Here is a 12126-nt window from a genome sequence, read left to right as displayed (position 1 = left end):
CAGCCATCCAGTTGCTGGCTTCTTTTTTCTTCTTATGCTCTTATGCCCTCATTTCTTCTGCTCTCCCACAGTGTGCATCCTACCACCCTTCTCAGGCACTTTATTTCCATCACCTCTAGCTTTCTGGTTGCACCATTGTTTTGTACACCTTATTTTTCGGCTTCTTTGGCATTCTTCTGTAATATACTACACCTGAGACTCTATGCCAGTTGGCTGCAGCCCTTCTGATTCTAGCTTTGACCCCATCATTCAGACTTCTCTTATCCTCAACCACCCCTCCCAGATACTTCTTCTACCATCTTCCCTTCTATCTCAGTTCTCAGCTTCTTCCAATTTTCCCAGTTTACTGACATTATCACTAACTTATCTGTACTTAGTTTCATCCCATTTAGTATTAGTATTAGAATAATACTAAAATAAAGTACTTAATATTGCTAATTGTTCTTATCTAGTGGCAACATGACTGGCCAATGGCTGACACCAGATGATCACAGAGTCTATGAAATTATATAACACTTCAGCCAATCCCCCCCCCCCATAAACAACATGAGGGTAAGGAGAGGAGATGTGGATGATGTTAGGGAGTGAACACCATGGCTGCAGTCTTAGATGGGTTGAGTTAGAGCCTGTTTACAGATATCCATGACAGCACACTTCTCAAGCAAGCAATACATGGCTCTAAGTACTTTACATACTTTGGGGAAAGCCGAGTATTATCACCATAATAAGGGCAATGTAAGCTTCTCCCGACTTAGATCACCACATGGTAACCTATATGTAGTGAAAAGTAATAGTCCTCACAACTAATAAACTAGGCAGTGGACAAATTAACACCAGGAGCATCCACCTTCATCCTGACAGGTAAAAAGAGGCTGACTACTTGTGCATTGTGCCAGAGACCCCACAATGGTTCTTCAGGTGCTCAAATGGGATTAGATGGGTCAATCATACTGAATATGTTAAGAATATTAAATCAAAACAATGAAATAATGGTATCTTTCTCATGCTACATAGCTACCCTTAACCATTGAAATAAAAACAAATATTCTAAGAGCTGTGGTGAACCTGCAACAAAGGCTGATATAAATCCCAAAGTCCATAAAATATCAAGAAGGAATCCAAACTGCTTGCATGTTACTTTCTCTATAACTTTCCTAATAAATGGATAAATAAATGGAGGCAAGGCAGTTACTTTCTAGATTGCATCTAGAGTAGATTATTTTAGGACTTACGTAAACAAGGCCTCCTTTAAGACAGATGGAAACAAATATAAAAAGAGGATCAGTCAATTCTGAAAAGGAAAGAACCCAAAACCTCCAAGCAAGACACAAGTAGTTTAGTTTAGAATGGATCCAGCCTACAATTGCCAAATATCACATAACCAAATGACTGAACAAAATGTCCTTTCAACTTTATTGTAAAGCACTGTGCTCCTTATGGTATATTTACTTTTTGCTCCTTTCTTGGCCTTGAAACTGTACCTTATTAATGTTTTGCCCCGTACTGTACTTTATTAACGTGTGTATTTGTATTTACTAAATTTGCTGTACTAATCTTTGTGGAGCTTTTCTCCCACAGCCTCTGCTGAAAATAGGATCCATGCCCAGTCGGACATTCTTGGTAAATAAATGTAAAATAAATAAATAAAATTAGTAGGACATGAGCTTGAAAACATTTGCATACATTTTGTGAAGTTAGGTCATCAAACTCGCCCAAGGTCAGTCTGCTGCACTTTTGCTGTGGATAACTGCAGGCCTACAGTGCAGTCTCAGCAGTACATCCAACCAAATGCAGTCCACCTTTTCTGCAAAGACTCGAGCAACTTAGTAATAATCATGTGAAGGAAAAGCCTTCTAAGTGATCAAACAGCCTGGTGACTGCATGGAAAAGCATTGCTGCCCAGTTCCTCACAGTCGAGATCTGCTTGAGCAAATAATGTGCTGGGCTATTCATTGCTTCCAACTCTTCACTTGTTCATTGTGTCTACCAGACCCACCTTGTGTTGAGCCTCAACCCAACTCCCATCTGGGAATAGTGAGCCCATCACAGGATAAAGAAATTCCACATGTAGCAATTTTAGCAGATTAATCTTCAAACTCAATGCAAACAAAACAGCAACTGAGAAAGTGCAGGCAGAAGGCAGTGCACCCCAACAGCAATTTAAGTAGAGTTCCAAACTCAGCCACCAGTGAAATCCACGTTAAAACAGTGATCCCACGAGGCAAATGAAAATCCAACAGACATGCACTATACACATCCATACTTGGTTAACATGGGGGGGAGTAGTATAAGGTCACCTCTCTGCTTTCACCAACACCAGTATGCACCAGTATGCCACCAGTGATACAGGACTAGCGAACAAAAGTGATGCAGATGTTCACAGCAAACTAGGTGACTACACACCACTAAAATACTAAATGTAGCAAATCCTACTTCTGGCTCCAAGCACCTGGGTGTCTGGGTGTGACCTGCTCTGGGGACTGTGTCATGTGGGGCTTTTGACTGGGGCAGTACACCTGTCAAACAGTAATGCAGGACAGAAACCTCCTGTGGAGCAGAAGTGCAAAAGCTTGTTTGATCTTTATGTTCAGCATAACCTCCTGTGGAGCAGAAGGGCAAAAGCTTGTTTGATCTTGATGATCAGCATAAATAAAGATCATGAAAGTGGGGCCTCATGATCCTTCTGGTTTTTTGGGTTTTAAGCAGGAGGTGTCAAAAAAGTTACCACAGGGATAACTGGCTAATAGTGGCCAAGCGTTCATAGCAAATTCACTTTTTGATCCTTCGATGTCAGCTCTTCCTATCATTGTGAAGCAGAATTCACCAACCATTGGATTGTTCTCCCATTAATAGGGAGCATGAGCTGGGTTTAGATAGTCATGAGACAGGTTAGTTTTACCCTACTGATGATGTATTGTTCCCTTAGTAATCCTGCTCAGTATGAGAGGAACCACAGTATGTGTTTGGATGAGGAGCCAATGGTGCAAAGCTACCATTTGTGGGGTTATCACTTAACACCGCTATGTCAGAATCCCTCTTACCACAGTGCTGTGGATCTCTGGTTGGCCAGGAATAGCCAGCTGCAAGGTCGGTGAGGAACACCGCTCATCACTGTGTCAGAGTGAAGACAGATAGGGACTGCCTCTCTCCAGCAGTGCAGTGCACTGCACGCTTGTGGGGAACCAGTTGATAAATTTAGTGGTCTAACCTATATGGTTATGGGCAAGCCAGATTTTCTAACATTAAAGTTACTTTATTTTACTTCTTGAGGAACATGGCAAGTAGCATGAAGCACTGGACATTTCAACAAGAGTGACATGAACTTTTTGGTGATAATGGGAGCACCCACAAAACATTTCATCATTTCCTTGGCAGTGGAGTCTAAATGCTTTATATAACTGCATCTGCTTTGCTTGTGTAATGTTTAAGTTTTATCCAGAAGATCTCACTGAACCAGAGTTGTTCAGCTGAGCAGGGGACGCACAATTTGTAGAGCTGAAACCTAAGATTGTGCATCTCTTCTCCACTAAATATAATCAAAATCACTGATGAGCAAAAGCAGGGTAAGTCAGTCAAAAGCTGGTCAGTCAAACATGTTCCCATGACTTGAGTCACCCTTTGCAAAAACATGCCATTAAAGATAGTCGGTCCAGGTTATATAAGCTGTCAGTCTAGTAAGCACACAGTCAAGGTTCCAACTGAGTCGTCAATTAAGTAGGCTCTGAGTTTACGTCATTAATGCTTGTCCGCAGTCAGTTAGTTAGGTGTTATATTCCTGGCTGCAGGCAGGCTGAGAAAATACAGCTTAGACTACTAAAAGAAATTTAAGTGGGAGTAAATCTTTTCAACTGAACAAAGTAGCTTTTTACATTTCTTGTTCAAGTAGTTATGTTCTCACATTTAATGTACTTAACTGTAGCACTAAATACTATAAATTCAGACAAGGCACTGCAGACAAAATTCAGAGCAGTCTGCAATCAGATGTCGAGTTGTTAGCAAAATTATTTTACTTATATTTGTTAAGTGGAACCATGTTCAGACACAAGAAGGAATAAACATAAGCATGAAAACACACAGTTTACATCGTTTTAAAAAAGCAAAATAAAATTAAGCTACAATATCCATTCAAAATATAGGCAGCTATTCAAAGGCAACATCCTACAAAAAGATGCATTAGAAAATACCAAACAGTTTTAGTATAAAACACCAGCTGTCCCTTATGGAGGGCTATATAACCATATATCTGTAACTTTCATATTCTTGTTCCAGAAGAACACTACACTAAGGGAAGAGAGAAATCTTGTAGCACCACAAAACAGTATTCACTTTTTCCTGTGGTTTTGCAATATCAAACTGAGGATTTATAAAGAACGATGCTATGAGGTTGAAGGGAGGCTAGCCTCCTGAAAAAAATTTATTCAAACTAAGCAGAATTGTTTGGTTTCCTTCTGTATCTGTATACACTTCATAGCTTTGATTTGGCTGGGGTCATTTACTTCGGATTCACCTTAATCAGGTTTTGAGTAGGCAAACTCAAACTACAAAGCTGCCAGTGAATAACAGCAATGTTTTGGCATTATCTCAGCATTAGAAGATAAATGTATTAATTTTATAACTCCAAAAGGATTTAACTAGTAAATGGCAGTACCCGGCATACCTATACGACATGCATTTAAAGGATCTGTTTTTAATATGAAGTCTATTACTAAATAAACCAATGGCTATAACATCACAAGTAGAGGCATATTCTGAACTGATCAGTTCAAAAACTCAGCAAGAAAGTGAGGAGTTGTACAACATCAGTAAAATTGTCATGTGACTTAAGGCGTAAGCCTGTTAAGAGAGTTAGGTGGTGTGGAACAGAAGTAAAGCAGAGCCTGAACACTTAGGGGAAAAACATATGAAAAGGATTAGGAGGAGGAGAAAACCACTAGAAAAGAGAAGAGTCATATCACGATATAGTGTTTTAATAGGTAACACCTGCAAAACAAGCAATTAATACAAAGAAATGCTAATAATTATTAATTACAAAAGTGGCTATTCCCAACACTCCATAACAAAACTCACAGAAATATCCACAGTGCAGTGCTGTTGTCTCAGTCACTGTCATTCTAACAAGCATTATATTTGTTGCCATAGTCCCACTGACTATTGTAGTCTTTTTACACTAACTTGTGCTATATTTGCAAGAAAAAAATGATCAGTTCTATAATGCGTTATCTGTACGTCTTACAGTTGGGGAGGGGCGAGCAGTTTACCAATAGTTTTCCTGCAGTTCTTTTTCCTTCTGAAGGGCATTCTGGGATGGTGATGATGATAAAATCATAATGCTTAGCTATTAAGCACTGACTAAATGTTGAAGAAATATACATTCCAAGCAGTTACTGATAAATACAAATCTGACATGACAGTCCGTTAGTCATTTTCCATACAGATGGAGACAAAAATCTCATACTCTTTTTCTTTGTTGAGTAAAAAGGAGCTAGCAATAAAACTGTGATTTGCTGGCACTCAGGTATGTAAGTGGGCTGAATTTACAGCATTACAATTTCATTTAAATAGGAAAATGAATTAGTTTTCAAGTATTACATTCAAAAAGCAACAATTTCACAATGTATACCTTGATCTCGCTCTCTTATTCACCCTATAGTCCATAAGGTGAGGTAATTCTGTTCCCTCCATATGGTCACAAAGGACTCCTCTCTTCATTACCAGAAAGAGAAGGGTATTGTACAATGGTCTCATGAATCTTTAAAAGTAATGAGCCCAGATCAGCTTTTAAAAGGACAAAGATGTGAAACACAGAACAATGTTCATCCGCTTCTGCTTTATTTCACCCATGCTGCTTAAACCTTACACATTTGATTTGTGATGGAGTTCCCTCCCAGCACACAAAAAAAAAGTTGTGTCTTACCATAACGTTCCATATGTATTGTTTATCCTCGTTGAGTCATTACGCATGGGTATCGGTGCCGAGCTCGGAACTGAGCCGGCCATTTTCCAAGCTCGCGTCAGCTTTAAACTCTCGAGCTAAACTCTTACCCACAATCCCCCTCTCCCTGTTACCTCAGATTAAGTTTGCAAGTTAAAGAAGGTAGAGGCTACCTCTGGTCAAATAACCTAAGAGAACCGGATGGTGAGATCCACTAGAAACCACAGGGGGGGAAGGGGTCGTAATGACTGAACGAGGATCAACAATACAGATGGAACGTTACGGTTAAGACATAACTTCTTTATCTGATATTGTTAATCCTCGTTCATTCCTTAAGCATGGGACAGAGTCCACAGCTACCTCTATTCCTGGGAGGCTCTCATGGAAGGACATTCCTGAACACCATAGAACTGAAAAATGCTCTTCCCCTGGAGGCCAAATCCAATTTGTAATGATTGATGAAGGTATGAGGCGTAGCCCAAGTTGCAGCTGCACAGATGTCATGTAAACAATCTCTGGCATGGAAGGGAGCTGAAGTTGCCACCGACCTTGTTGAATGAGCTTTCATGGTAGTAGGCAACGTGATATTACGTTGTGTGTAAATAAAGGTCACACAGTCCTTCAACCATCTAGCTAGTGTGACCTTAGCAACAGCAGATCCTAATCTAGGTCCAGAAAAGGCCAAAAATAACTGGTCAGATTTACGAAAGGGTTTAGTCCTATTCAAGTAAAAATGGATTTGCCTGTGTATATCTAGGGTATGTAGGCAATACTCTCCTCTGTTTGAATGATTGGGAAAGAAAACTGGCAATTCAACGGCTTGATTAATGGACATTTCAGAGATCAATTTAGGCAGAAATGACGGATTAGTTCTCAGAGACACTCTATCGCTATGAAAAATCAAGTATAGACTCTTGATACATAAAGCTTGAAGTTCAGAAATATGTCTGGCAGAAGTAATAGCGACCAAAAACAAGGCTTTCCATGGCAAACACTTGAGGTCACAAGAAGAGGCTGGTTTGAAAGGTGCCACTGTCAGAGCTTGTAGAGCTAATGATAAATTCCATGGTTGAATAGGTTCTCTAAAAGGTGTCTTCAGATGATTCACACCTTTTATGAAGGTCTTGCACAATTTATGGGACATAAGAGAGAAATCTTGGACACCCTCATGAAAATTAGAAATTGCAGCCAAATGAACTCTAATGGTAGAGGCCGATAGCCCTGATTGGAACAGGTTGGCCAGATAATCTAGTATTATCGACACTGGTGTTGAAAAGGGGTCTACTTGTTTATCTTTCAGCCAACAGGTAAATCTTTTCCACTTGCTCAGATAAGTAATTCTAATGGAAGACTTATGAGAAGCAATGAGAATATCATGTACTGGTAAAGAAAGGTAATTCTGCCTGGCAATCAAGGGAATTGGAGTAGCCAAGCTGTTAGCTTCAGGCTGTTCAGGTTGGGATGAATCAGGTTCTGTGGGTGTGAGATCAACTCCGGGGTTGGATGGAGAATCCATGGTCGATCTAGCAGGTGAGGCAAAAGGAAGGGGAACCATTTGTCGAGGCCAATATGGTGCTAAGAGGACCACCTTGCTCTTCAATCGCCAGGCTTTCTTCAGAAACTGGGGAATGAGGGGAAAGGGTGGAAATGCGTAAAGATGACCAGAGGGCCAATCGTGGACTAGAGCGTCCCTGGGTGACTGTCCTGGAGGGGGGAATCAGGGCAAACTAGTTGCTGCATTTGTAGTTGGTTGGGAATGCTAAGAGGTCACAGCAAGGAGATCTCCGCCGCTATCAAGGGATTCAGGGACCACTCGTGAGGTTGAAGAATGCACCTGCTGAGTCTGTCTGATATCACGTTGGAACTCCCAGGAATGTGCGTTGCTCAAAGAAAATGGTTGGTAGTCATCCCCCACTGCCATATCCTCATGGTCTCTCTACAAGGGGGGTAAGATTTGGTTCCACCTTGGTTGTTGATGTACCAGACCACCGCCATGTTTTCTGACCGAATCGCAATTGTCCCAGACGGCAGCAGGGGATGTAATGCTTGCAACGGCAGAAGCACCACCCTCAGCTCTAGAATATTTATATGCAGATGGGCCTCCAGTTGGGACCAAGTGCCTTGGACTGTTTGTCCCTGACATAGCCCCCCACCACATCAGAGAGGCGTCCGTGGTCACTGTGTCCTTGGGTTGCTGGGGGGGAGAAGGGGTGAGACCATTGTGAGAGATTGTGTTGCATCTACCAATTTAAATCCTGTCTGCACCTGTAGGTTACTCGAATCATTGCTGAAAGAGGATGCTGAAAAGGATACCACTGGATGAGCAGTAGCCACTGTAGAAGCCTCATGTGAAGCCTGGCCAGGGGAACAATGGTGATGGAGGCTGCCATGGAACCCAACAGCTGTAGAACAGAGTGAGCCATGGATATTTCCTTTGAAAGGATTGGAATTAGTTGTTGCTTTAGCCTTAGAATTCTGTGCTCTGGAATAGCAGCTCTGCAGTTTTTTGTGTCCAAGATAACCCCTATGAATTCTGTCAACTGAGATGGGGTGAGATTGGATTTCTGCCAGTTTATGGTTATGCCTAGCCTTTGAGCAGCAAGGAGAGAGTATGCCAAGGCTTTTTCCAGTAGATGTCTGGTGGGGGCAGAAATGAGCCAGTCATCTAGGTATGGAAACACCTGGAATCTTTGAAGTTGCAAGTGAGCTGTAACAACTGCCATGCACTTTGTGAACACTCTGGGGGCTGTACAGAGTCCGAAGGGCAGTACTCTGAAATGGTAGTTACTGGCTCCTGTACGGAAGTGCAGAAATCTTCTTGATGGCCTGTCCACCTTTATGTGGTAGTACGCATCTTAAAGATCTATAGAGCACATCCAATCGTCTTTTTCCAAAAGCGGGAGGATAGACTGTATTGGGTCTTTGGAGATGGGTGATCACCTCCCAAGGAAGTATAGTTCCTGGGTGGTGGGATACCTCTGGCCAAGAATGCCTGGTCCACAAGACGCAACACATCATGTTTGGAAAGGCTTCTAGTGGACCTCACAGAGACTGAGGGAGAAACAGGCCTGTCCACAAAAGAAGCAGACTCAGTACCCATCTCATCAGACTGCACCGAGGATAATGGTGCAGTGAAAGACTGGACTACTGTTGTCTGCACCGAAGAAGTCATTGGTGCCGAGGTTATTGCCTGCACCGACACAAGGATCGGTGCCGAAGTGGTTGTTGGTGCAAAAGTGGTTATTGGTGCCAAAGCTGGAACCGACAAATCTGTCAACAATAAAGGCCTCGGTTCTGAGGAAGATCTCAGGACCGACGCGGCAAGGTCTGCGCTGACTGAATGGTCAGTGCCAATACAGTGGTAATGGTCTGAACTGAGGAGCCCCTCGGTGCCGATATACAGAAGGCTGCAGGAGAGGACGAAGCCAAAATTAGTAATGGAGCGGAAGGCCTCAGTGCCGAAGGGCCGAAAATTTAGCCTTTTTAGGTTTTGGTTGGTGAGAATCCCCAACTGGGGACGAAGGCAAGGACTTAGCCTTAGTAGAAACAGCCATTTTCTTATGGGCTTTAGGAGGGGCTGAGACCTCCGACCCAGAAACAGCCTCTGAAAAGGGAAATTTTAGAAGTCCCTTCAGTATCAGCTTTTTTTTCCTTTCTAACAAAGTTCTACTAAAAAAAGTTCTCACAAATAGTACAGGGTGGTTCAACAGATAAATGGGAAGCTCCCAAACAATAAACACACAAACAGTGTGCATCAGAAGTAGGCAGTTTGTGTCCACAATCAGAACACCGCTTAAACCCAGGACTACCTTTTTTATCTGCCATATTAATTAATAGAAAAGTACCAACAATGGTACAAGAGAGTACCCGAAGGTATGAGAGAGAAAAGGGAAAAAGATTACCAATGATGGTAAAGAGAAAATACCTTGCGGTAAAAGTAGTAAGTAAGAAACAGAAAAACCTGAGGTAATTATGAACGCTAGATGCGATAGGGTAAGAGACAATAAAATATCAACTTTTCTGACAGAAAAGTAATTTGTAAAGCAATTAAACAACAATTGACTGTACTTAGCTCAAGAGAAGTAGCTTGACACGACCGGATGGCAACGCGGCAAATGAAATCTGAGGTAACAGGGAGAGGGGGAAGAGTTTAGCTCGAGAGTTTGAAGCCAACACGAGCTTGGAAAATGGCCGGCTCGGTTCCGAGCTCGGAACAGATACCCATACGTAAGGAATGAACAAGGATTAACAATATCAGATCCATTGTCTTATGCTATGTGAAAGTAGTGATGATTATCATTTTTTTAATATAATTACACTAATTAAGAACTACTTTAATATACTTTCGCAAGGCTACCTACAGCAAATGCAAGTTTGATACTGAAAACTTAACTGCAATTCCAGGGAAAAAATTAAAACTCACTGACATGCTTCTAAAGCAATTTGCAGGATTTAAAAGACCAAGTGCACCCCCCACCCATAGAGACAAGGTAATTACTCTCCCCTTCTAGGTTAAACATGGCAACTCAGACTGTTATCCCTCATAAACTAGAGTTAGTATATATTCACCCAAACCACAGTTAAAGTCTCACTGTTTCAAATATTGCATTTCTGCCCCCACAAACTTTCAACAGGCACCCCTTTTGCAAGACCATCATTAATATAAGGAAGTACACCAAAATGCTTACTTTCCTCACTGTTGCTTGGCTGTCAGTGAGTTGATGACTGACAGCATACATGTTCATGAATATTCAACATGCAATGATGACCTGCAAATGTACATATATTAATTAATGAAATTAATTTATTCTCTAAACTCTCTATACTGGTGAGGACTGACAGCAGCAATATATGTGGGTAGACCAGACTTGTCTATTTTCAGCAAAAGTCTCCATCTTATCTCGCAGGATCACCAACATTTTCAGGACAGATATAATCCCAACAGCACATCTCTGTCTCAGAACCTCCTACCAGGGGGACCCTGCCTGGGGAGCACCTCACCTCAATGAAGGCAGTTTTGGCAAGCACAAATAAAATAAAGCAATTCACCAAAATCACAGTGGAGTTTGCCTTTTCTCCACTCAGAATTGATATATATAAAAAAATATATACATGTTCACCGAAGGGGGTGTCAGCAAATCGTTTTCATTTTATTTGTGTTTACTGAAAGTACATATGACAAATTGGCATGAATCCTCATGCCTTGTGCACTTTCCAAGGGAAGCTTCCAGAAGCATCCTCACAAGGTGCTCAAATCACCTCATCTGTCTTCTCACAATACAGAGGAGTAGCTATACTCAACAGAGCTTCCCAGACTGGCAAGGTTCCATATTTGTAATGGAAAGTGAACTCGGCTACCTTCAAATGGAACCGAATTTCTGACATTTGTATCCACAATCTCAAACTCTAAAACACTATGCAAGGCTAGGATGTACCACTGAGGACTTGGAGCACAGACTGACAAACTGAGAGCTTCATTCATAAGTAAGTACTAGGCTATTGGCCCTAGGGCCTATATAAGCCTAGCCAAAAAGGTACCCTGGCTTTTGCCACCCAAGAAAATTATTTTCCTGTGCCCCTGTCAAGCAGAGCCACAGAAGTGATCCCCGGGGTGAATTTCCTATTTCCATCCAATCAGCAAGATTTTTCTTGAGTGCTAATGAGGAGCTTTGTTTGATATAGATAGGTAGTTTGTTCCAGAGTATGGGAAGTCTCTGGGACAGGAATCTATCCCTCCAGCATGTTCAGTTTATTGTTGTGATAAGGTTTAGGTCCCTAGAGCGTGTGTGACTTAGTTCTCACATCACCACTGCAGTCCAATATAACACGAACAGTACTGCTGTAACCATCCATTGGTCAGTGTCCCAATCCCCCCTCTATCCTCAAAATCATGAGCAAGAACCAAAGACACTTAAATACCTCCAATTAAAGTGGCAACTCTCCCTTTGGCTGCAAGCAGCAATCACCTCATGCTAACTTTTTAAAGGCCTTAAATTCGTCAACTATCCTGAGAGATTAACAAAGCTCTCCTAATACTCAGTAGTGGAGTGGCTGCACCATGGTGACCCATGTATTGCTTTTCAAGACATGAAAGACCCAATCCTATTTCACCTCCAATTTCTTTGCAAAACCAACAGTGTGAGCACCCACTTTACGGACTTTAATGAACAGCAACAAATAAATACGATTTATCG

The 12126-nt window shown here is 41.7% G+C and overlaps 1 protein-coding gene across 3 annotated transcripts in view; it reads right to left on the bottom strand.

Moving 5' to 3' along the window:
• TMEM106C (transmembrane protein 106C) overlaps positions 1–12126 on the bottom strand; it is a 305831-nt gene that overhangs the window by 144166 nt on the left and 149539 nt on the right. The window lies entirely within an intron of this gene.

The sequence above is a fragment of the Protopterus annectens genome, chromosome 9.part0 (assembly GCF_019279795.1).
Source record: "Protopterus annectens isolate FY-2018-M chromosome 9.part0, PAN1.0, whole genome shotgun sequence".
Classification (NCBI taxonomy): Eukaryota; Metazoa; Chordata; order Ceratodontiformes; family Protopteridae; genus Protopterus; species Protopterus annectens.
This window is presented reverse-complemented; position numbering and strand designations above follow the sequence as displayed.